A 26,873-nucleotide genomic window follows, 5' to 3' on the forward strand; every position below is an offset into this window, starting at 1 on the left:
CTGAAGACCAGCTTATTTTGCTTGGTGAGAAAGATCATCATGACTCAGCCCATGAGAGGCACTCCCAGCTCAGGAAGTACCAACCCATCCCGACCAAGGGAGGAAGTGCCTCTTCCCTCTCTGCCGAACTCTTACCCATGCGTCTCGGCCCACTCAAATACGCCCTTCTCTATGAAGCTTATTTTCACACCACAGGTAGACTGAATCTCTTCCATTTCTGTGCTTTCACAGCACTTCTGAAAATAATACCTTCATTGTAACTCTTTGTCTTATAAAACAATTGGGTTTGCTTGCTGGTATGTCCTCCCACCAGTCTCCTTGAGGTCAAGGCTGGCTGTGTCTTTCTCATCTCTGTGTCCCTAGGGCCTAGCTCGGGCTTGGCACAGCAGAGGTGCTCGGTGAAAGATGTGGCCTGTAGCAAGATCTCCTGTTACTGCCAGAGTCTGTTACCTCTTCCTTCACCTGCAGCCCCCGGGGGCTGCACTGCAGCTGGTAGCTACCCTGACCACTTCCCCGCTCACTGCTTAGAGCCTGGACAGACTATCACCCCAGCGCAAAGCTCTGAGTTGCTAATAGCCCTGCCCCCAGCAGGGCCATTAGTAGATGCCCTTGGGGGTGGAGGGCCAGGAGCCCAGCTCCAGAGGCCTGACGGTACCATTACTGAGCAGGGATGTGTTTACCCAGCCTCCGTAACCCACATGTGCTGTTCCCAGCTGCCCTCTGTGTGAACCTGGCACAGCGTTTTAGTGTGTCCTGTAGAATAATATTGAGAGAACGAACAAATCAGTGGCAGAACCTTCTGAGATTTGCCTAATTGCAACTCAAATTGTTCCCATATTGGAAATTACATGGCGAAGATGCCTTTTGGGGAGCTGAATATTAGGAGCCCAGGAAGGTCAGCCAACAATGAGTTGCTAGGTTTTTTTTTTTTTTCCCCTCCATGAACTCTTACTGAGACATTTTCCTGCAATGAGACATGTATAGGTTGACTCAAAACAGATTTCACAATCGCTTTATCCAATTTTGGACGACTTAATTCGGCAATTCACGTAACCCTCCTTAATCAGCCTCACGTCCAGGGGCCGTTGTGGTCTCAGACACTCTGACGTAGATGTCACTCAATGCAGCCCCCGAGTACAGAGGCTGTGGTCAGTCCCTGCTGTGCCGCTGGGAGCTGGGACGGTGTTTAGGACTCTTAGGGGCCCCGGATCTCTGCGAGGGCCCCGGCAAAGCAGGAGCTCTGTGATTCTGGTTTCTGGACGTGCACGTGCCTCACACCCCATGCAGGGCTATGTCCAGGGACGGTGGAAGTAAAAGTGATTTGTGCGCCAAGACTGTTCTAGTTTTGACACTGTTGTGAAGAGTGTGGAGGTCTTTGAATTTTTTCCTCTGACATTAAGTAAAAATATTTGGCTGCATGCCTAGCTCAGAGTCCTGAGGGGGAAAGTCATTTCCTTTCCTTCCGTCTCTCTGCGGCACTGGGGGAACCATATCCCTGGAATTAGATGGGGAAGTAGGTCCAGTTGGTGGCATCCACACTGTCAACTCTCAGGGGTTGAGGAAAGGGCAACGTCTCTCCTAGACTGCTCTTTGTCTGGTACTTTCATTTGCAAGCCCTTAGTTGTGGATTCACACCCATCCTGTGAGGGGCTCTGGGGAAAGATGATCCACATTTGACAGATGGGGCAGCTGAGGGCTGGAACACTAAGTGATTTGTCCAGGGTCCTTCAGGGAGTTAACGGCAGAGCCAGCTTAGAGCCAATCTCGTACTCCCGGCCCCGGAGTTTGTTTCGTTGTGTGTTTTGTGAGGGAATCTGCCTCTCTGTTGCTTCCGTAAAATACTGTTGAGCAGCTGGGGCCGTGCTGGCTCTGGTGCGGGAAGCATGGACGCAGGGGTGGGTGGCGGTGTCCGCGCACTGTCCGCAAGCCACCCCCACGTTCAGGCAGCTTGTTCCTGGGAGTTTTCTCAGCTCCCCCGAATGTGGCCGTTTATTCATTCTCTGCCCAAAGCCCTGCAGGCACTTGTTGTTCCTCTGGCCGATCGGTGCCAGACCAGGTGTGTTCAGGGCCTTGGTGGGGAGAAGGAAGGACCCTGTGTGCCAGGTTCCCGCCCAGGTGTTTTGCACGTATCATTTTATTTAGATGGCAGCAGAGTCAGTGCCGAGCAATTTCAGGGAAAGGGGAAATCGGTGCTGCCTGGATGGCGGGAAGTGAGTGAGTGTGTGTGTGTGTGTGTGAGTGTGTGTGTGTGTGTGTGTGTGTGTATTATGTATGGTATGTTTAACGTATGGTGTGTTGTAGTGAGTATATGGTGTGTGTTGTGTGTATTGTGTGGGTGTGTCTGTGTGCACTGTGTGTGTTGTGTGCGTACATGTGGTATGTGTGTTGTGTGTATAGTGCGTGTGGGGTGTTCATCTCTAGTGCGTGTATGTGTGCATGTGTGTGCTCGGAGGGCAGTGGTCAGGGAAGGCTTCCTGGGGAGGCCAGTGGCCAGAGCTGTGTCTCAGCTGAAGGTTGGGGGAGCATTTCCAGGAGGGCTGTGGGCAGGGAGAAAGGCAGGTGGTGGGTGGGCAGAGAAGGCAGGGGACAGGGCTGCCACGGTTGGCACTAAGGGGGCATGACAGGAGACCGAGTCAGAGAGGCGAGCTGCTGCTGTCCAGGCCCTGGGCTCCCCATTTTACCCCATGGAGGCCTTTAAGCAGAGGAATAATGTGAGGAAAGAAAAGGATGTTGGCTGAAAGCAAGGGCACTGTGCCTTTTTACCTCCAGGGGTCGCTGTGAGGCTCAGGTGCTGTGAGGTGGGCAGGTGCCCAGAAAGTTTGACCACTCCTGCCCCAGTCCAGCCATGTGCCGGCAACTCCCAAAATCTTATCAGTTTTCTCAACTCGAGCCTCACACACAATTGCCTCCTTGGTATCTCCACTTGGAAGTCCCATAGGCTCTGACTTAAAACGCATCCCAAGCAGAGAACTCGAATATTCTCTCTCACTCCTGCTCCACCTCAATACATGGCCTCAATACATGGCTCCTCCAACTACCCAGTTACTCCACTTGGAAAACAAGGCGTCCTCCTTCCCCGCCCCCTTGTTCATCCCCTCACTCATCAGCAGTTCCATAGGTTCTATCTTCAGATCTTTTTCAAACGTATCCATTGCTTCACTGTGGACTCTGTCCTAGTCTAGCTGCCATTATCTCTCCCTTGAACTTCTCTGCAGTTCACGGATCCCATTGTTGCCAGAGCCTCGTCCAATCCACTGTCCCCAGGCAGCCAGACTGCTCTTCATCAAAATTAATCGGAGCGTGGTGCCTCGCTGTGCACGGCCCCTCGTTGGCTTCCCTTTGCACTGAGACAGGATGTGCAGTCCTTTGGGGGCCTCCAAGGCCTCGTACAGGCCCGCCTGCGTCCCCCTCAACCTCACCCCTGCTGCTGTGCCTCTGCTCACCGCGCGTCCTGCTGGGGCTTGGCGCCCCACCGCCTTGTCCAAGGGCTTTGCCCGACCACCCTTTCTCCCACACCGGCCCTGCTTACCTTCCACGTCAGGTCAGGTACATTTCCGCCGGGTGCACCCACGACCCTCCAGTGCAGGGCAGCCTCTCCCCGCCCCCGCCCCTGCCCTCCCCGCAGAGGCCTCTCTTTCCCTTGGAAGTCCTCACCACGCCTTGTAATTCCTACGGCTTCCTTGTTTGATGCCTGTCGGCCCCACTAGCGTGTAAGCTCCCTGAGGGCAGGGGCTGCATGTGTCTTGCTCGCCTGACTGTGCTCAGTGCCTGACAAAGTACCTGACGTGTGGAGGTGTCTGATGACTGTTGAAGGACTGAATAAAGGATCCCTGGGGCTTCCCTGGCGGTCCAGTGGTTAAGACTCCATGCTTCCGCTGCACGGTTTCGATCCCTGGTCGGGAACTAAGATCCCGCATGCCGCGTGGGAATAGAAGAACAAAATAAAGGATCCCTGCTCTGCTCTTGGTCTGTGATCACGCTCTCCTTCCCTCATCTCCCAGAAATTTGTGGGCAGGGCAGGGAGGAACCAAGGGCTCCGGGGACAGTGCTTACAAGTGCCTGGCCCCTGCTCTGCAGGTAGGGCTGGGGTTCTGACCCACACAGGCCCCTGGAGACCCCGCTGGTGACCTGGGGTGGAGCCAGTAGCCAGGGACTTTCACCCCAAACCCTCCTCATCCCTCAAATCCCCTGAGTGACTCAGAGGTTCACTCCTAGTGTCTTACGGAGAACTGGATCCACCAGGGCTCATGGGTTTTCAAACAGCAATTCCCATCTTTGGGTCAGAAAATAAGGTCACAGGAGGCTGATCCGGGACTGCAAAAGGAGTAGCCCATCACCTAGGCTTTTTCTTTCTCTTATAACTTGAGATTCTGTCAGCTTCGCAACCCATGCACACAAACAAGGTCACATTAAGAGCGATAATCTGAAGGTGTTACTCCTTTCCCGCGACAGTTTATAGGGTCGCAACTCCCTCGCGAGGTTCCCACCAAATATTTCTGGATCCTCCGGCATGTCTGGCGCGTGCTCGTGAGCCTGTCTGGCTGCTACTTTGTGCCTCTACTTCTTCTAGGAACTGAGGCCCCTCTCCCTGTGTGTCCCTCTCACCACAGGGCCCTGGCATGCTGCCTGAGTGTGGCTTCTGACTCCTGTCACCTGTGGGTCACCACAGCCTGCTGCTGGTCACTCCTGCTGCCCTGGCCTCTCCCATCAGGAACTGTGGTCCCACCAGCCACGCAGGGCATTGGCGGGCAGGGTCCTCACGGTGTGGAAGCCGAGCCCTGGTCTGTGCCCTTTTTGGCCAGCAGCTTGTCCTAAAGAATTTAAAGATTATAGACATGAATCCACAGGACTGGACAGGGGAGGGACACAACCATTCAGACCCCTCCTTTGCTAAGGTGTGGAGTCCTTACATTCAGGTCTACATTGTTGAGTTTTGCTTTAGGACAAACTCTCTACCTTAAAGCGGTTCAGTCTCTTATGCTCTTAGATTTCTGGGAAGTTTGCCCCAAGCGTGTCTGGATCCCCAGTAGGCTTGAGCTGGGACCCCTGCTATTTACCACTGTGGTCTGGGAGGAGCTGAACTCAGGGATCCCGGGGCACTGAAAGCAACATCCATGCTATAGGCCAGGAAACTGGTCCCGCTTGCCTGCCGTCTGGGGGAAAGACACCAGGTGGATGAGGCAAACACTGGCTCCTCCGTAAATCTCTCTGCACTTGGCTTGTGGGGCTGGAACTCTTTCTGAGGAGTGGGATTCCACAATCCTTGTTTCTTCCCTTTGCAAATAGATGTTTTGCATTTTTGCAGGTCCGGTCGCCTTGTGGCTTACCTCACGGATTTCTCACCTGGACACACAACGTGCAGGAAAATCAAACACCCAAAGTTCAGGTTGCAGTGCCCCCTGGAAGCTGCAGGATTCCAAGGAGATGTCATGGATTTTCATCTTAAGTAGATTACAGCCTGAGAGCCCTCCAAGCTGTCTCTGGAACTTGAGTTATAAACATCTCTGAACAAGACGCATACAGCTCGACATCTGTAGGGGAGCCCAAGACTGGAGTCATGATTGGCATAAAGCTTTGGGGATGGTGGAAATGTGGGGATCTGGTTGCTTGAGTCAAATGGGGAGACTTCGTTTCTATAGTTGGTTCACTAGGCAGTGGCTTGGCCGTGACTAGGTGTGCGGTCATGCCTGAGGGTGAATCACCTGCTGCAGCTGGCACTGTGTCCCCCAGTCCCTCCCATAGGCTGGGGGCACCTTTGCTTGGCTCGCTTTCAATGGCCAAGCTGATGCACGTGGAATGTTTCTTTCAGAGTTAAAGGCTGTTATCTCGCTAGGAGAGAGCCAAGAGTTTTCTCTGGGTTTCTAGCTCATGAGGGGGAGCTCTTCAAGGCGTCGCTCCCATGCTGTTGAGATCATACTGGGCTGTGGCTAGTAATGCAATTCAATATGCATGGAACTTCCTCCTCTGTGCCGGACTCCAAAGAAAATGATGGAGAAACAGAGGTTGTTCAGACAGGGTTCCTGCCCACAAGGTCGTCTTGGTCAGAACGCAGAGTGGTGGTGCAGAAAAATCATGCTGGCGGCACGGTAGACAGTGTCTATCCACTTTTTTGGGACCATAAATTGACTGAGATTCCGATGGAAGTAGTGGATCCACTTGTACAAATGTACAAATACCCTCCTCCCCACCATGTCTTATTGCTAGTCCCTTATTGCTAGACCCTTAGCAGGTGGCAGGGCTGGGTCCAGCAATCCAAAATCCTGAGCTAAAACTGTCCTCACCCCCCAGATGCTCTTCCCAGGGATCAGGCCATGGTCTCAGGCTCCACCAACTAGGCTGAAGCAACAGATAGTTTTGCAGATGAAGTCTTCCGATCTGCTTTCAGTTCTTCTCTGGAGGGCTTAGGGGATGCATGGCCTCCTTCTCAGGTGGTTGTGATGGGAAAACAGTACACAGATGTTTTCCTGGAAGAGGCCATACCAGGAAGTAGGGACTGAGTTGGCTCTTTTCATGGCCGCAGAGGACACTTGGGCCCCATCATGGCTCTTGGTATGCTCAGAGCCCTCAGATTCTTCACTGAAGTCCTCATCAGAGCCAGTCCGTTCTGCTTTGGACCAAGGCAGCCAGGGTTGCCAGAGGGACCAGTCTCCAGAGGGACCCTTTCTTTCCTGCTCATGGCTTAGCTTGGCCACAAAACCAGGGCTGCCAATGCCCAGGTAGGCTCCTCTGGGGCTAGGAGGTGAGGGCTGCTGGGGACAGGAGTGTTGGCCTTCAGGTGAGGCTGTTGGGTACAGATGACACTCAGAGGGCCTGTGAGCGTGGCCTCATGCTCTGGTGGGTCCTCTCAAGGGGGTTTCCTGAGCTGACCCAGTGCATATGGCTGGGACCACCCGCCTGGCCCTCAAGGGCAGCCTGCAGTGCACACCCTGTTATCAGGCTTCTGAAGTGGGAGGGTTGCTCTGTGACATTTACAGGTGGTGTTTGCCTCCTTTTCAGCTTTCCTCCCCTATAAGGGAAGGGAGAATTATGTAATTGTGTAAATGGCATGACTATATAGAAAAACCCTGATGAGACATCTCTTAATAAGGAGAAGGGATGTCTCGGTGAGGGAGGAGGAAAACAATTCTGGAGAAATGAGATTCTGGATGGTGTGAGAGGGTGTTTTAGGCCATGGGATCCCCAGAAGCTTTTCTTGCAGGGGCACGAGTAGAGCGAGTCTGCGCCGGAGGAGAGCCACGCCTGCAGATTCCTAGCTTGGTGCGGACTGGGTCAGCAGTGGTCAGTACCTGGCTGCAGACTCCTGGACCCATCGAGACGCAGTACATCAGGCGGGGTAGGTGGGGCCAAAAGGTTCTGCGCTTTCAAAACCGAACTCAGTTCAGTGACAGATGGGCTGAGGATTCAGTCCAATAATTATATCAGTCGTGATACAGCGAAGGGACCAGACTGGGTTTGTGCAGCCAGACATGCGGACCAGCATGAGACAGAGCAGAGAGGCACCGGGACCTGCGTGGCAGCAGAGGGGATAGGGGAGGCCAAAGATGGCGGAGGAGCAGCAGGCTGGGGAGACACAGGGGGGCACCTCCGCCCTCACTGGCCTTGGCTTTTACTTGTGCCCTAGGGAGGGGGGGTTGGTGATTGATGCCAGAACCAGCTGGGATTACAGCATGCCCTTGTAGATTTAACAGTTACAGTGTTGACTAGAGGTCCAAGGCATGTGGTCATTTATAATCTTTTGGAGACAAGAGTTTGAATGGGACTCACCGCGAGGCTGGAGTGGACCTTGAGCCATTGGAACCATACAGTCAGACACAGTCATCCACATCTCCATGCAGTGCGGACTCTGCTCTCACAACACTGTGACCCTGGAGGAAGAGTATAAAAATGTGTGTGTGTGTGTGTGTGTGTATGAGAGAGAGACAGACAGAGATAGTGACAAAGAGACAAAGGTCACTCATGTTGCATTCTAACTGAATGGCCCCCGTAGAACTGTGCAGTGCAAAAACCTGCCCAGCTGAGCATATCAGCTCTGACTTAGCCAAAAAGCGGAATTTTGAAAAAATTTGAAGAGTAGACTGTTGAGCTTAGCACTGGCTCAGCTCTGTGATGTGGAAGAGTCCATCACACACTTGATCTGGGCCAATGGAGAAGGAATTTGGGAGGCTCTTGCAAATAGTTCTCCAACTGGTGTGCAAATCTGTCTCTCATCAAGTGAGAGATGAAAACTCCAGTGAAAGTCGAAAAGGCTGTTCACCAAGATTTGAAGAGAGGGCATCAAGGTTATGGGCTCTTCTCAGAAACGTAACCCAGGCGAGAGCCAGGAGCCTGTTCAAACGTGTCTGCTGTCACGTATTCGTGGGTTGCTGAAGGTCTCTGGGAGCGTATTGTAATTTATTGACAAAGTCCTACTGTGTATGATATGTACAGACATGAGATAGGAACAAATTCACTTGGTGTCTCAAATTGTATGTGGAGAACTCTCCTTTTGTATGCATGTATGGTACACACTGACTTTAGAAATTAATCTTAAGATGCAACTTCACTGTTGCCTTCAGACTTTACCACACAAACAAATCTATTGATGCCCATCAAGATTCTTGTTAGAAGCTTCCTATAGGGACAGAATGTCAGGAACCATTTAGAAAAGCAGATGCTCACTATACAAATTCCAGTGACCTGTAGGAATGTGATGGTAGATTGCACTGGGTAACAATGACATCGAAACAATATTAAGTCTTCCAATTCATGAACGCAGATGTCTTAACATTTATTTGTCTCCTTTCATTTCCTTCAGCAAAGTATTATAGTTTCCTGTGTGCAAGTCTTTTACTTCCTTTGTTAACTTTATTCCTAGGTATTTTATTCTTTTGGATGATATTGTAAATGGAATTGTTTTCTTAATTTTCTTTTTTATTGTTCGTTGCTGGTGTGTTGGAACCAACTGTTTTTTGCGTATGCTGATCTTGTTTTCTGCAACTTTGCTGAATTTATTTATTAGCCCTAATAGCTTTTTTTGTGAAATCTTTGGGACTTTCTACATATAAGATCTTGCAATTTGTGATTAAAGATAGTTTTACTTCTTCCCAGTTTGGATGCCTTTTCTTTCTTTTTCATGCCTAATTGCTCTAGATAGAACTTCCAGTAAGTACAAAACCATAATATAACAAGCCTTATGGGATACTATGAAGGCATCGCTTAGAGGGAAATTCATAGCAGCAGATACCTACATTAAAAAAGAAAAAATGTCCTGGATGAATAATCTAACCTCAAGGAAATAGAAGAAGAAGAACAAACTAAAAGCAAAGCTATTGGAAGGAAAGAAACAGTAAAGATTAGAGCAGATATAAGGGAAACATAAAACAGAGAAACAATAGAATCAATTAAAGCAAAAGTTGTTTCTTTGAAAATACCAACAAATTGACAGACCGATAAAAAAAAGAGAGAAGATGCAAATAAATAAAGTCGGAAATGGATGTGAGGACATTACTACCGACCTTAACAAAATGAAAAGGATTTATAAGAGAATACAATGAACGATTTCATGTCAACAAGTTAGATAACCTAGATGAAATGGAGGAGTCTCTAGAAACACACAAATTACCAAAATTGACTTAAGAAAAAATGGAAAATCTGAACAAACCTATAACAAGGGGAGATTTAATCAGTAATTAAAAATCATCCAACAAAGAAAATTCGAGGACCAGATGGATTCACTGGTGAATTCTACCAAACATTTAAAGTGAAATTAACATCAATCCTTCTCAGACTTTTCCAAAAATAGAAGAGGATGGAATACTTCCTAACTCATTCTATGAGGCCAGCATTACCTGATACCAATGCCAGAGAAAGACATCACAAGAAAAGAAAATTACAGGCCAATATCCTTTATGAAAAAAGATGCAAAAACCTCAACAAAATGCTAGTGAACTGAACACAACAGCATATTAAAAGGATTATACACCATGACCAAGTGAGATTTATCCCAGGAAAGCAAAAGTGGTTCAACATAAGAAAATCAATGTGATACACCATGTTAACAGAACAAAAGGGAAAAAAACCACAGAGTCATCTCAATTGATGAAGAAACAGCATTTGATAAAATCTAACACCCTTTAATGCTGAAAAACACTCAGAGAACTAAAACTAGAAGGGAACTTCCTCAACATGATAAAGGGCACTTGTGAAAAATCCACTGCTAACATCATACTCAGTGGCAAAAGACTGAAAGCTTCCCCCTTTGATCAGCAAGAGAAGGATGCCCACGTTCACCCTTGCTAGTCAACTTTTTTTTTCATATACCTGTTAGCCATATGTATGTCTTCTTTGGAAAAATATCTATTCAGGTCCTTTACCCATTTAAAAATTGGGCGATTATTATTATTACTATTTAGTTGTAAGAGTTCCTTATATATTTTGAGTAATATTCTCTTACCTGATAAATGGTCTGCAAATATTTTCTTTCATTCCATAGGTTTCCTGTATATTTTTGGATTGTTTTATTTGCTCTGCAAAAATTTTTTACTTTGATGTAGTCCCACTTTTGTTTCCTGTGCTTTTGGTGTCAGAGCCAAAGAATCATTCCCAAGACCAATGTCAAGGAGATTTTCCCCTATGTTTTCTTCTAGGAGCTTCAGAGTTTCAAGTCTTAAGTTTAAGCCTTTAATCCATTTTGAGTTGAGTTTTTGGTGTGGAGTAAGGTAGGGATTTTCTTACCATTTTCAAGTTGCCTTTTTCCTGATTCAGTGTTTGCTTGATTGCCGTAAGGCTTTGACTATTTCTCAGAGTTCTGACAAAGTTGGTCCTAACAGGTTCTGGTTTCTGTGAAGAGACAGGTGTTGGGAGCCTGCTACTCTGCCATGTTGCTTATGTCACTAACCACTTTCTTTATGAAGCTGTTCTGAACGCAACCAGAGAAACTTTCAACCTTCCTCTGGTCCTCTAGTGACATCTTGTATTTTTCTAAGGATTTTCAATTTGCATTATAGATAGATGACATTCTCATGATCTCTAGTAGGATGTCAGTGACTTTATAGATAGCTCTCATTTTTTTTCCAGAGCCTCCCACCGAGCCCTGTTTCTGGGAGACATCTGGAAATGTTGACCAGGTAAACAGACTCATCCTTATCCTTGGGGCTTGGTCTTCCCCGGATACCTGGCAGTGCCTGGCTTTGCCCCCATATTGGCCTGGACACAGTTCCCTTGCAGGGCCATGGAGCTTGAGGAAGGAACCTTGGTCTTGCATCATAAGAGGGAGCAGGACAGAGGCTGCAGGAGAGCTTTGTAATGGCCTCCTTGTCCCCTTTCCCTGTCCTGTTCTGTTTCTCCTGCCAGAGCCTTCCTTTCCAGAGAAATGTGACTCAGAAAGGTTGGGTGCTGGCCTCTGGCTAGACCTGAAGCCCCTCCACTTCCACAGTGATTCCAGCAGCACTTACGCTGGCTTGGTGTCTACGCCAGTCATTTGTTCAATGCACAAAAAGCATAATGACTTTAATTAGGTTTTAGTGTAAATAATGAACATAATTACAGAACAGGCCCTTTTGTCACCCTCATGGAATTTATGATTGTTTGAAAAGTCAACACCCACTTCTAGCCACTCTTGTCCTTACTTCTTGGTCAATCCAGCATCCCATTAATCAATGGCATTGGCTTTTAATGCCTGAGTGGAAAGTCTGAGCTGGTCGTTCCTAACTTGGAATGGCAGCTCACCCTTCCTCACCTCCATGTCTACCTAGGCCTCCAGTCTCAGCCCGGATGCCCACCCCTGAGGGCCTGTGCTTTGAGAAAACACTGGGTAGATGTGACTCTAGGGCCAGGGATGTTGGAGGTGGTAGCTGCTGCCATGGAAGAAAGGATGGAGAGTTGTGGCCACCCGTGCAGCGTCAGTTCCACCATGTCCTGAGCATCTATTATATGCCAAGTACTTTGTGGAGCACAGAGGCTCTAAAGCCTAGGGGATTTCACAGCAAGCCAGGCCAGACCCACCCCAGCAAAGCCAAGGAGGATGCAAGCCAGAAGCCAGCACGTGAGTAAGGTCTGGAGTGGGCCAGCAGCCTAGGGCCTTCCACAGGCCGCAGCAGAGTCCACAACCATTTGGGCGATGGCTGTGAGGTGGGCCTTGTGGGCTGAGCCACTTCAACTCCAGAGCACGAGAGGAGGAGCTTTGGGTTGCCCTTTGGGTTACCAAGTCTTCTCCACTCTCCAAGGGCTGAGAGGGCAGCTTCCATGGTGTGTCAAGGTCTCTTGCCTCCTAAAGTGGCTCTCATTCCCTTGTTGTCAACATCTCATTTGCTAACCTGGCATCTCCACCTTCAAAACGGTCCCTCCCCTGATCTCCCATCCTGTGGCCAGGCCCCTCATGGCATAGAATTGCCAAGGAAGGGCACAGCATTCCCTTTCTTTCATCGACCATGGTGTGGATTTCCCTCTTCAGCTCTGATGGAGGCATCCTGAGGGTGGGGGACCCACATTTTCTCCTGGGCCTCTCAGGCACTGAGTGGTGATGACCAAGTCCCCCTTCCCTAAGCACAGCCTTCACTGTCACCATGAGAGAGCCGCTCATTTCCCTGAGCCTCTCATGGTGGTGCTTGAAACAATTAGAGCTGCCCAGCTCTCCTGGACAGTAGTGTAAGGAGGGCTTCTTTCTACCTGTGGACCTGAGGGCCTGGTTTCCAGCTCCCAGAAGGAATCTTTTCTTGGGAGGAAAGGCCATGTTCTGATGAACTCCTTGCCCCTCTTCCCAGCTGTCACCAGACTGGTCCTGCGTGTGGGACTGGCTAGGCTCGGGCTACCTTGCACGGCCCGTCCCCGCTGGAGCTGTGCTTTGGACAGGCTGGGGTGCGTGCGATGGAGGGGCAGGCAGCGCCCAGTGTACTCAGAGGATGGTAGGAGCCTAGGCCGCCCGAGGCCTCACTGTGGTGCAGCAGCCTGGAGGTCATCACGATCTCCCAGTTATTTATTGTCATAACATTAATCATGCTGAACTCACTTGGCATTAATGAGGACGTAATGTGTACTTGGAGGGGAATTTTTATTGTAGTGCAGCATTAACTAACTGGCCTATTATTTAAAGTGTTACCAGACCTGGTATGTACAAATGGTTTACTTTGCAGTCTCCAAGTGTTGAAACTTTGTATGGTTTGTGTCAAGAAAATATGAATATGGAACACAAAGGAGGCAGGGCTGAAATGATGTGGGCCCGTCCCCTGGCTGGCAGGGAGACAGCACACACTGGACAGCCTGGGCAGCCTACCTCTGCCCGGGCCCATGCTCGTCTCACTTCTGTGTCTGAGCCAGGATGCGAAAAACTTAGGATGGTTTTTAAGGGCTTTGTGAGTCACTGTCTTGGGGACAAAAAGACACAGGATTTAGAGGTGGCAAAAAAGCCACAGCCCATGCTGAAGATCTTGTCTCCAGGCTCTTGTCTCCATTATGAGTCAAGGGCAGCTGCAGCGCTTGCCCCCCTGCACCTGTCCACCTGGGGGATCCACCCTTCCCTACTATCAGCCTACCCTGGTCCTCCCCACCCTCGCCGAGTGTTGTCCTCTGAGGTGTCCTGAGCTTCCGGGCCTTTGCACGTGCTCATCACTTGTTTGCTTCCTGTCTCTATACCTTTTGAGACTCAAGTCAAGCAACACATCCTTCCTGAAGCCTCCTAGTTTCCCCCACTCCCAAGGTGTTTGTAGATGCCCTTTCTCTGTGAACCCGTGTTACAGGCTGTGCACGCTAGCTTCTAGGGGAAATCACTAAGACGAGTGTGACATAGTTCTTGCCAGCTGGTGTGGAAGGCAAGCCACACACACACACACACACACACCACCTCAGTTAGCCAACAGGGTTTGAGAGATACAGCTGTGCAATGCCAATAAACTAGAGAGAGAAGTAAACAAATGGACCATTAGGACAACAGTTACACAGAAGAGGGAGAAATTAGTCTGTGCTGGGCCTTGAAGAAGAGACGGGAGACGGAAGTAGCTGTGAGGACGTGGATAGGGGCACACCAAGACTGGGAGTGGCCTAATGAGACCCCTACACTGTCCCAGCATGTCTGCCTCAGAGTTTACAGAGAACATCCTCTTCATCTACTCTGATCGCCAGACAACACCACTAAGCATACAAGGGATACACTCGTGTCCCCATTTTACAAATGAAAGCATAACGTAACACATCACAAAAATGAAAGCTCACATAGGTTAGCTGATTGGCCATGGTCCCCAACTCGTAAGTGAAAGAGCTGCTACTTGAACGAGAACCGAGACTTCCTGCCACCACACAGGGATTGCTGGTGGCTGTACTGAGTTAAGATTGATTTTCGAATGCCAGTGCTTTGCTTGCAACTGTTTGCTCCACATGGACTCAGGATGCTGTGCCCATGGATGCTGTTGGTGGAGCCCCGGGAGGGGCTGAGGGCCATGCTAGTTTGATGTGTGGTGAATGAACAGAGTCCTTTAGAAGGACACAAACGCCATTTGAGATAGCCTTTGCACGGTGGTATGCACAGTAGCTGTTCAAACACTCGCCAGCATCCGCGGGGCAGGGAAAAGTCACAGGAGTAGAAGATCCAGTCATTGGGTGCATATAAAATGTGAGGTACAAGGGCGGACAAGGATTTTAAAGAAGAATCCACGTGTCCTAAGGTTTCCCACTTGCTGCGTTCTCCAATTCATGCTGGTCCTCAGACCAACCATATATGAACAACTAAGGCTAATTAGAAGTAATAAAAAAGAGCTTTAAAAACACTTGTGCTGGAGAGAGAAGGGAAGGAAGTGTATAAACTTACAGTGAAACACACCTGGGACTCAATTAACCATGCCCCCTGGCGAGGTGCACCGACTCCATGGTGTTGCTGCGTTCCTGTGTGTGCGATGAATGTGTCCACGCCTCTGCTTCACGATCACAACCTGTGCTTCCACGATCTAACATTATAACATGTGGCCTTGGCGTTTTTTCCTTTTGACTTGGACTGATTTGGGATCAAGCTTTCTTTTCATTACTTCCTGCTGCCTCTTATGAGCAAAGGCACAGATTGTCACTGTAACCCAGGAGTCAGCTAAGCCCACAATGTGGGGAGCTGGGGTGGGGGGGCGGTGGCGATACAGCAACTTGTCCTTGGGCACACTGCTCTTGGGTTAACAGGAGATATGATGTCACGTCAGGAGGGTCTGTCCCAATGGCAAAAGGACTGTTGGCAGTGGTCTCTCCAGACCTCACAGAGACGTTTCCAGGAGCTAGACAGAAAGTCAAAGCTCCGTCAGAACTGGGAGTCAGACAGAACAGGACTCCAGTCCTTGTGAAGTCTTCTCAGGAAACCAGGAGTAAGGCCTAGGCATGTTAGTTAGCGTAAGTAATATTAACGCTTGTAACAAACACATCCCCAAATCTCAGTGGCTTACTATAGTAGAAGGCTTATTTCTCATCACACAAAAGTCCAACACGATGTTCCTGGGATCTCTCCAAAGTGGCATCAGATATGTTCATTTAGAGACATTACTTCCCCTGTCCTGTGATTTTGTCTTCCCCGAGGACTGTGGGTGGCTCTGCTGGGTTTTCTGTATCTGGTGGACAGATGGGGGAAAGAGGGAGGATTACACACGGAAGGTTTTAACGTGCCAGGCCTAGAAGTGGAGCAGAGCACTTCTGCCCACGTTCCACAGGCCAGAACTCAAACGTGGCCACGCCTAACTGCAGAGGAGTCTGGGGAGTAGAGTCTGTGCGCCTAGGGGAAAAGGCACAGGTTTTAGTACGTCAGTCTCTGCCATGCCTGGCATAGACTGTAAACAGGCACAACTACCACGCCGTGAGCCCCACTGTGTGCCGAGCGCTGTGCTGGCCCCTGTAGATACATTATTTGGATCCTGGTGCACATTTGACCAGACCAATTGGATACGGGGCAGAGGACAGAATGGCCTCACCTTCTGTGGGGTAGCGGGACCTCATACATGCCCGGTCTGTTTCTCATCAATTCCGGGCCTGGGCATGGTCAACCAGAAGCGGCTGAATCTAAGGACAGGTGCCAGTGGACTTGTAGGGTCTAAGTGGGGGAGATGGGGGTTGGTGGATCTGATGTTGCTGGTCTTGAAACATTGCTGCTGGGCCCGCTTCTCACCAAGGCCCTCTCTCCAGGTTTACCGGTCCAACTGGGATGGGGTGGGTTTGGGATTTCACTGGAGAGAGCCACTGGCTGAACTTCAGACACCCAGGTTGTCACTGTGTGACAGTTTCTGAAGTCTTTTAGATGCTATCTTTCCTCCCTCTGCTTCTCTGTTCCTTTTTTCTCACTGTTTCTCCTGTGGCCATCTTTTATTTTCCTCCTAATTAGCTTCGTGGACAAGGTCCACTGGTAAGTTAAAAGGGTTTATCCAAGTTGACGCTCTGTTTCTAATTTATAATTTACATTCCAACTTTCGCAAGGTCCTTCCATTTCTTGACTGTGGCCAGTGTGTTCTCTCTGCGTGCTTGGCGTTGGATTGTAGAGTGAGGAGGGCAAAGGTCAGGCCTTCAGTTGCCAGGATGCTGACGAAACCAGCGTCTGAATGTGACAGATGTGTGGACACCATGTGAGGATGTTTACTCGTCACCGCAAGTAGCAACAGCTTCATGATGTTCTGGAAATTCCCGTGCCCAGGGGTTTGGGGCATGCGGGATTAGCGAGCTGGGCGATTTTCCCCAGACAGTCATGCACAGACCCCTGAGGATGAACAGCCCCTTCTTTTATCCTTAATCTTGCCTTTGTTTACAGTGTCTCCAAACTGTGATGGGGCTGGGGGCTGGAGTGCACACACAGCATTCTCTTCCAAGCTTTGTGCAACCTTGGGTAAGTCAGTTTTCCCCCTTTGACCTCAGGTTCATGAACTGTGTGGTAAGGAGATTGGGAAAGGTTATTTATTTCAGCTCTGACATACGGATCCTAATTTTCATTACCTTTAATAATCTCCATCGCTCTCCTCTCACACTGGAAGGCAGCGTGGGGGAGGAGAAAGTATGTTCTCTGAGCCTCAGTTTTCTCATCTTTAAAATGGGGATAAGATCCATTACTTTGTAGGGGTTTGTGAGGATCAAATGAAACAGTATGCATGAAGTGTTTAACATGGTACACGGCTCATGGGTGCTAACAAAGGATATGTCTTTTGTGCCTTTCACCCCAGAATTAAGTATGATCCATGCTCTCTGGGGAAGCCCAGCCTATCTCCGTGTGGACAGAGAACCCACATGTAGGAGATGGTTGGTCAGGCATGCGGGGCAGCAGTCCTAATTCTGGGACCTGGAACTATGTTAGACCTGGAACTATGTTAAACCAAGGGCCCTGGGAGGAGAGACATTCTCTCTGGAACTAGCACCTGGCTTTGCCCTTTGGAGCACAGGAGAAAACCCACATAGGCCACAGAGAGGGCAGGGTCTCTTCGTGGAAATACATGCAAATGTGTTTGTCATTAGGCCTTCCACGCCAATAATCCATATCTTCTTCTCTTTCCTTTGTTGCGTTTTTCTCTGGTGGCCAGAAGCCAGAGAAAACACACTGTCTCATCAGCTTCAACAGCCTACTCTGCCCCTCCAAGCTGAGTGGGGGCCGTGGGCACCCTGCCGGCTCTGTGTCTCCTCCTGAGGGCTCCGGCAGTTGACGTGCTTGGCAAAGCCAAGCTGGGGCTTCTGGCTGCTCCCTGAGACCTGGCCAGCTGTCCCTTCTGGGTATCTCTACACCCAGCACATCACAGTCCAGGGACACTCCAAAGTACCAGTGGTCAGACCTGGGCAAGGGGAGCAAACAGAGCGAGGACAGGGCAGCCCTCAGATGCCGGAAGCCCAGGCAGGCAATTGGTTTTCTGAGGACAGATCCTCAGACCTAGATCCATCCCACTTAGCTTGGCCCTGACAACCTCCCCTGGGAGGCCCCTTCTCCCTTCTCCCCACTCTTCCTCGTGGTTCCCTTATTCAAAATATCTGACCCCCTCGCCCCAGCACCTGATACCTGCCCACTCCGGGTCTTTGCACACACCATCCCCATCCCTAGAACGTGGAGTCACCAGTCCTTTCCAAGCACCCATCCAGCGCCAGGCCTTTGCTAGTTACTTCATTAAGAAAGATGTCAATCCATCCTCCCCCTTCCTCCTCCACTTATCCAAGTCCCGTCCTTCTGTTGGATAAGGCTCAGCTCCAGCTGTGCCTGGCCATGTTTCTCCCGGCTCTCCCACCCAGAGAGGCCTGCTCTGACCCCTGCTCCATCGCCTTCTCACAAGACCACTTGATATTGTTTTTCATCACCTTATATACAAGTACCTGGTTTACTGAAAAGTCTCCACTCATTCAGCTTTCCTTCAATAACGGTTTTTATTTTATGTTTTCTAGTCATGACTTTCAATGGAACCATCTGGAATCTCCTTTTAGCACAAGGTTGTGGCTCCTTTAACAAGATCTAGTCCAGATGCCGTAACTTTTCAGTTACACTTGGTTATCAGAAGAATCTCATTTTGTGAGTTAAGATTTATTCCTGATAATTAATAAGAAAAAGGAAACCCTTCAGTCTCAAACTTGACTCACAGCTCTTCCCTTTCTACCCAGCAGTGTTTAGTCCCACCATCTGGCTCCAGTGAAAGAGAATGTGTATGTGTGTGAGCGCGTGCGTGCGTGCGTGTGTGTGCGCTCGCGCACGCACACATAGCTAACATTTAGTCCCTTGGATGTCTTGGGAGGGGATGAAGAGACCCTGGGAGGACCCCTACCTGGGGGAGGTGTGGTCTTCTAGGTCGGCTGTAACTGCTCTTCTAGCTCATGAACTGTGAGTGGCTCCAGTGAGCCCTGCTGACAAAGGCTCATTCCTGTGAGGCCCTATGAGGCCCTGGAGGTCCCTTTGAGATTTGGCCCCGCACTTCTGGTCCATCCCCAGGTGGCAGTATTTAGGCTACATGCCATCGATTGTGTATTTTTCTTCTTCCTACATTGGATGTTTCTCAAACTCATCTACCTCCTGCAGCCAACCCCAGGGCAGCAGGCATCTTCTGTACCCCTTGGAACCTGGGAAATCAGGCAGACACTTCTGCCGCTCTCCTTTCCTCCTGCCATCTTCCTGCCATACAGCTCTCTCCAGTTTTCTTTCTTCTGCTTAGGTAGCGAAGGGGTAGGTCAATAAGTCTAATGCCAAAGTGAATTAAACAAATGAATGAGATGCAAGTCTCCTGTTCTTGCAGACACCTCTGCACTAGATTCCCAGGGTGGGCCTAACAAAACACCACAAACCAGCTGTCTCAGAACATCAGAAGTATCTCGTCTCACAGCTCTGGAGGCCAGAAATCCAAAATCAGGGTGCTGGCCGTACGCTCCTTCTGAAGGTGTCAGGGAAGGATACGTTCCGGGCATCTCTCCTACCTTCTGGTAATTCCCTGGCTTGTGGCAGTATAACTCCAGCCTCCACGTGGCATTCTCCCTGTGTGTGTCTGTTTCTCTTCACGTTGTGTTCCTTATATGAGGATACCAGTCACATTCAACTAGGAACCATCCTACTCCAGTATGACCTCATTGTAACTAATTTTATCTGCAATGACCCTATTTCCTAAGAAGGTCACATTTTGAGGTACTGGGCATTAGTACTTCAACATATGAAGTTTTGGGGGTTTGGGGGCACAATTCAACCCTTAACAACTTCCAACCTTTACAAGTGATTCTTGGAGACTTTCTCTTCCCTTGCTTTGGCAGGAGGGCATGGCATTTCTCCCTGAGCACTGCACTTTAAATATGTAGGCCACCCCATTTGTCTCTCCAATTCTCTTTGTGTTGACTGAGGCTGGTGGTTTGTGGTGGTAAAATTGGTTCTGGTACCTTGAAGCAAACAGTGAGGGGAGATGGTGCGTCTCTGAATTCAGAATACGGGACGCTCAGTACCTTTCGTCCATCACTTTGGGCCTTAGCCACAATCCTGAGACAGCAGGTGAAGTCCCACACCCCATCCTGTTAATGCATATTTTGTTTTCTTAACAAAATTGTGACTCTTTCAAGGTGAAAGTAGTACCTAATGGAATACAGATGTGAGAGACCTGATCTCTGCCATGCAATTGCCCAAGGTTTTGTGGGGACAAAGAGACATATTTAAAAAAGCCCAACAAGATGAGAGTAGGGAACACACTGAGGCACAGTGTGGAGTCTGAAGAAATAGCACCAATACACCTGATGTGGGAAACGCCCAGTTCCAGCCCCAGTTCAAGCATTAAAGACACTAGGATTCATCCTTCAGCATTTACACACACTAGCGACCAGTGTTCTTTCAGGAAGGGGTTAGAGGAAAAGTGCACCCAGGGCCTTAGGCAGCAAAAGACCCTGAATACAGTGTAGCTGAGGCTGGCAAAGGTGCTTTGGAATTCATCACGGTGGTGGGGAGAGCTCACTGCCCAGAGTGAGCACTGAAAAGTGTAGCCAGGGCTTCCCTGGTGGCGCAGTGGTTAAGAATCCGCCTGCCAATGCAGGGGACACAGGTTTGGGCCCTGGTCCGGGATGATCCCACATGCCGTGGAGCAACTAAGCCCGTGCGCCACAACTACTGAGCCCATGTGCCACATCTGCTGAAGCTCACGCACCTAGAGCCCATGCCGCAACAAGAGAAACCACCACAATGAGAAGCCCGCGCACCGCAATGAAGAGTAGCTCCGGTTCGCCGCAACTAGAGAAAGCCCACGCGCAGCAACGAAGACCCAACAGAGCCAAAAATAATAAATAAATAAAAATAAATAAATGTATTAAAAAAAAAAGTGTAGTCAGAGCCACAGGCTCCCTGACAGTGTTGCCCAGGGGGTGCCCTGTGCCACCTCATTCACCTGATCCGCCCCATGATGGTGAGCGTGCTTTGAACGGAAAGAGGGAGGAGCGGGGCATCAGAGGTCTGGGTCCTGGTGGGAGTGGTCTTTCCACAGAGCTCCCCTAGGAAAGGCCACATACTGTCCTGAACTTTCCGCCTGAGCAGCATTTTGGGCAACGAAGACACCCCAGACTCCCCCAGGTTCAGTGTTCACAGATGAACAGAGCTCTAACTTATGGGAACATCATGTGAAGTGGTCCCCTCGAGAGCTCAGGGCAGGAATTCGTTGTGTGGTCCCACTCTCCGTCTCAAGTCCCCGCTCCTCAGAAAATAGTCCTGGGTCCCTTCAGGCATTACGTATCTCTTTAACATAAGATTACTTTTTTAAATCTCCTCTCAGGAACTGGAATATAAGTCTGTGATCTCCCATAACTAAGTGCTACCTGTCATTCTCTTCAGCGTCTCCACTTCTGCTCTTTGAAATCATCTTAAGAGATTCTTGGACACTCATAAGACTTTAGGGTGCATTCACAGGGGCTTGTGCCTGAAGAGCCTTGTTGCAGCAGTGCCTCCTCGGCTGGCTTCACCCTGGCTTTTGGCAGCCCCATTGCGGACCTGCATCTTCTGAACACACATGCTCAGAGAAGGCACATACCATCCAGGTATCTTACCCATCAGGAAGTTTCAGAATTTGTTGTCAGCAACGTCCCAGAATGTATAGCTTCCAGACAAGAGAGATTATGGAGTGGAAGGAAATACATTAAACAAATGTAAGAATTATTTTTAGCTTCGTTTTGTAAATGAGGTAATGGAAGCTTAAAGAAGTTGTATTGGACTGAATTGTCCCCCTCCCCAAATTCACTGAAGCTCCAATCCCAACTTGATGGTATAGGGAGATAGGGCCTTTGGGAGGTGATTAGGTCATGAGGGCAGGGCCCTTGTCTGATGGGATTAGTGCCCCTATGGGAAGAGACACAAGAGAGCTTGAGTTTTCTCTCTCTGTGTGCATGCACTCAGGAAAGGCCATGAGAGCACACAGTGAGAAGGTGGCCCTGTGCAAACCAGGAAGAAAGCTCTCACCAGAACCTGACCATGAGGGCCCCTGATCTCAGACTTCCAGCTTCCAGAGCTATGAGAAAATTCATTTCTGTTGTTTATAAGTCACATAGTTTATGGTATTTTGTTATAGCAGCCCAAATTGACTAAGACATAAGTATTCTCCAAGGTTGCAAGTTTAGTAGAAAAGGCCAAGCTAGGAATAAAAATCCATTTCTATCTAAGTCTAGTGCCTTTTCCTGACATGGTGTTTGTTCATCTAACTTGCCTTCTCAAATATTTGATGAGCACTTACTACATGTAAGGACTTACGTTCTCTTCTGCATTCTCCTTTCCCCTCTTTTATTTGTAGCTCTGGTCCTTCTTCCTTCTATCTTCCCTTTCTAACAACACCAGTGTGACAGCTATTATAACTGTTATGAGTTAAATTCCCATGAACATTCCTTAAGAGCACACGTAAGAAGTGTTGCATTGTTATGAACATGTAGTGTCTATTGCACATTGCTGGTGAGTGGTTCAGGAGGGGCTGCAGTAGGAAAAGTGGCTGCACTTTGTTCTATCACAGCTTATACGTTCCAGGAGGGGTTGAGGACTTTGGGGCACATGAATACGTTCCGTTCCCCCAACCACTTCAGGGCAGTCTTAAAATGATCCTATCCCTATAATAATAACATCAGCTCTCCTTTACTGAGCTCCTTTATTAAACACAGGCAGTGCTTTCCATTTATTTATTTTGATTCTCCTGAGAATTTGTGAGGCGGGTATGTTTCTCTGCAATGCTCTAGCTGTCCCACCATCACCGTTGGGTTACTTTGGGCACCCATGGAGCCTGTTGTATTCTCCACATCCTCAGAGAGCCACATCCTAGATGGTTTGACAGGGTTTATGGTTTAGCTGAATTGTTCCAGCTTCACTGGAGCCAGTTAAACCTTAAAAGGAGCTGGTCAGTTTGGAAGGATTAAGGAATTACATGTGATTAAAAAAAGGTTCCGAAACCAGAAGCCCCCAAATGACACTGTCTGAGAAACAGGAGCCAACGACCAGTTTCTATTCATTTTTCAAGCTGAGATGAAGACAAGACTTATATTGGCTTTTAATTTGATACCACTGTGGTCTCCCATGCCAATCAAGGCTTCCCCGCTCGTGACCCGGGAGGGCTTCTGATTGGAGAGGCAATTCTGAGCGGTGCTGAGGGATTTGGTCAAACATACGGGGTTATAGCATCAGCCCCTTTCTTGAGAAAGGTAGTTCTGGCTTTGCCCTGGTCCTCTAACGGGTTGTATAAACCGTGTGTGAGAGTGTGTGAACGTGAGTGTGAGTGTGTGTGAGTGTGTGTGTGTGTGTGTGTGTGATCATGTACTACCATATGTGTTTACCTAGGAGGATGTCCTTTTAATCTGGAGTAAAATTGCCTTTCTCAGATGATGCAAATGATACGTGGTGATAAAAGGGACGAGGTCGAGGCTATTTTTTCCCAGCAGAAATTCTCTCGAGCCTTTTTGGCATCTGTCTGCCCCACCGAGCCTTGTGTGTGACCCCAGGGCCCGCTTGTTTTGCCTCGTTCGGGCCTCTCCGGGTCTCCAGGAATTCCTCAGGATCCACGCTCTCCGTCAGCTCTGGAGCGGAGCCAGTCTCATGCCTTCCTCTCTGCTGTCTTCATTAATACTGGGCTCACGTCCCAGCATTCCTGAGAAATTGATAGAGACAGAACATCAATTGTAGTTTAGCTCTACAACGGGGAAACTCACGGTGACAGGCTGGGGGATTTTTTTTGCCAGAGAAGTCGATGGGCCCTTTCCTGGAGCAGCCCAGTGTTGAGACGCTCTGGGCCTTTGTGAGGTCATAGTGTGGGACACAGGACAAGAGCAACAAGCCGCTAATCTGCTAATTGCCGCCTGGCTAAGTGATGTTACCTTTGTGCTTGGCTTTCCTGGACTTGATGAATGGCTGTGTGTGTGGAAGGGAACAAACAAGGCGTCTCCTCTCAGGCCAGGGGAGAGCAGCGGTGTGGGATTTTGAACTCACGAGACCCGGTTCGGGGCAGCCGTGGCTGGCCCCGGAACTCCCCTCTGCGGGAGGCTGCAGGATCGGGGCCAGAGAGGGTCACCAGGGAAGTGTTGGGACTCGGTGGGCCCACTCCATGGCCGCCAGATTCCTCCATTGTTTTCTCATAGCATTTGAGAAAAATATGTTTAGACCTCGCTGGTCCCCTTCTGTCCAGTGTCTTCCGAGGGCTGGGTGCGGTGCCAAGATGGGAACACATGCGCCTTGCATAACCTTCAGGGGAGAGAGACAGGTGCATCTCTCCCAAATTCACCTGCTCTTCCTCTGTGTTCCCCACCTTGGCAAATGCCACCACCTGCCCCCTGGCTTCCCAATTCGGAGAACTTGGAGTTGCCCAATACACCCACCTTTCCGCTCCGCATCAGGAGATGGCAACTCCTTTCCTCTTTCATATCTCTTGAAGTCGTGTCCACCTCTTCTTTCCCACCAGAATCTCCCTTATCCAGGCCACCATCATCTTTCCCACACGGACCACAGTCATAAACTCCTACTGGCCTCTCCTTCCAGTCTTGCCTCTTAATCATTGACTTATCCTTCAGCCATAGCTCATCTTTCTAAAGTGCAAATCTGGCCTTGTCAGTATCCTGCTTGAAGCCTTCGATGGTTCCCCACTGTCTCCTGGATCAAGTCCAGACCTCTTTGCCTGACAGATAAGGTGGGCCTGGCCCAGCCTCCCGACTGGCTTTCCTGCCCCATCCAGCCTGCCCTGTCCATAACAGCCACTGGGAACCTCTTGTGATGCCCGGAACGTGCCAAGCTCTCTCTTGCTTCTAGGACATCGTGTGTGCTTTGCCTCTGCTTCTGCCCCTTGCCCTCTTCTCTTGGCTAATTCTACCCTTTTTCCTGGTCTCGGCTTAGATGTCGCTTCCCTTGGGATATCTCTTCCCTGTCCTCAGTCTAGGCCTGTCCTCCTCTGTGCCCTCATAGCATTCAGTACGTTCCCACACCGTCGTCTGATCACACTCCGTAGTAAATGCATATCTGTGCAGGGGAAGGCATTTTTTCTTCATAAACGGTACAGAATTTCTCTCGAGGAAGGAATTGAATTTGTTGAGGAAAATATCTTGACAAGCCACTCGGTTTAGAAGGTGGAACTCTGGGGACCTGGATGAGCAGGAGGCAAGGACACGGAAGAGATCACTAAACTGTTGTGCATAAGAACCACGTGAGAATACAGGTGTCAGTACAGGTGTAAGTTTGGGGGAATCAGGCGGGAGATCAGATGATGGTCTGGCCAAGAATTTTCAAGACCAGCATAACTCATGTTCCATCAAAGTTATAGGCATTTCTGAGATATAAGCCTCCCTCGCCTCCCCAGACCTCCTGTAAAATGTACCCTACGCGCTAAGCACTTGTGTGGGTGTGTGGTTTAAATCCAGAGATGGAGGTGGGTTCGTGTCTGGGTCTTTTCCACGGTGGAAATAAACGAACAGCCATAACACACAGAGGGAAAGAACAAGAATTCAGAGGAGGGAGGACGTCACAGGTGGATGAACTAACGCGAGGGTGTTCGTTTTCCTCGGAATACACAGGAACTTCAGAGAAGCCACTGAACTTTACAGAACGGGTGGGTCAGTTGGGTGTGTGCCCACTTTACTTCAATTTACAAGGAAGGAGACCCAGTCCATACCTGGGTTCAATTCCTTGTCTGTTTCCTTACTGGGGTAAACTTATGAAGGAGGCAGGTGTCCATGACTCTGTTTCCACACTGAATTTAAGAAAGGGCTGTGGAATAAAATAAGGGAGGGAAAAATAATGAAAAATCAGAAGTAGTAGGTCTAATTTGCAGGAGTTGTTTAAGCTTTCAGGAATATCCTGAGAAAAACTGAGGTCTCCGATCAAAAGGTCCCTGCAGGAGGTTGGAATGAAGAGGCTTAGGGGTCCGCTGCTGGCCCAGTTCCCTCCTGGTGCAGGAATTGCAGTTCCTCCTCTCTGCAAACACATGCCATCCCACCTGAAAATACAACCGTCTCCACAGGCACCAGGATGTTGGCACCGGGAGGAAGACCTGGGGGCCAGGCAGAAGGCCTGGCAGAAGAAGCAGGGCTTGTCGAGTGTGTCTGTGTGATACGTCTTTCTGAGCTTCCAGGTCGGGACTAGATGGCTGGAAACCCACATTGACTCATTTTTCCACATGACCCCTGCTCTCAAAGTACTTACTGTCCCTCTGGGAAGCAGGGCACAGATGTGTGACCAGAGAAGGAGCCACACAGGCTAGGGTGTCACAGCGAGTGGGACTGTTGGAGCTCAGTCAAGGCGCTGCTTATTTCGGATCCCCTCGGAGCTGCTTGTCACGGCATCTGCTGGAGCTGATGATGGAGCTGAGCCGGGACCTGGCAACCACACGCCCTTGAGACGTCCACTTTCCCTGGTGAGTTAGTCTTGGTTTTATATCTGCTGTTCTTTCATTTCTCCTAATTATTCGTATTTTGCCCATATTTTATACCTTCCGTCAAAAAATAAGGTTATCCCCCCAAATATTAGATTTTATAAATACTTAGGTATCAGAGATACAGATAAACCTGCTTTTGCTTTTCCGTGTGTGAAATTGGTGGGGTTTTCCTCACTTTCCCTCTAAATTCAATACATGCTCTACGGTGGTCTTAATGAATTACATTTCACCATCTCTGGATATTTTTTTCCCTGTTTTAAAAAAAGGGTCTGCCAGTGGAACAACCTAAATGAACTGAAATGTTCCTGCCAAGTGCACTGGCCCTGAGGACAACCTCGTAGTTGATAGACTTTAATCAGATCCCTCCTCTATGTTCCCTGGAAATCTTCCTGCAGTTACTTCTCCTAACCCTGATCCCTGGGGGCTTCACCCCCTCGTAAGGCCAGCGGGGGAGTAGTTCTTTGGAAAGCTGGACAGGGAACAGTTTGGTGAAGAGTGTTTGTCTTTTCCTCTCCAAGAAAGGTCATAGGAAAACCTTTGCTAAGAATAAGCTTTCTGGAAGGATTCTTGCGTGCTTGGGCCTGA

This window comes from Delphinus delphis, chromosome 12 (genome assembly GCF_949987515.2).
Source record: "Delphinus delphis chromosome 12, mDelDel1.2, whole genome shotgun sequence".
Classification (NCBI taxonomy): Eukaryota; Metazoa; Chordata; class Mammalia; order Artiodactyla; family Delphinidae; genus Delphinus; species Delphinus delphis.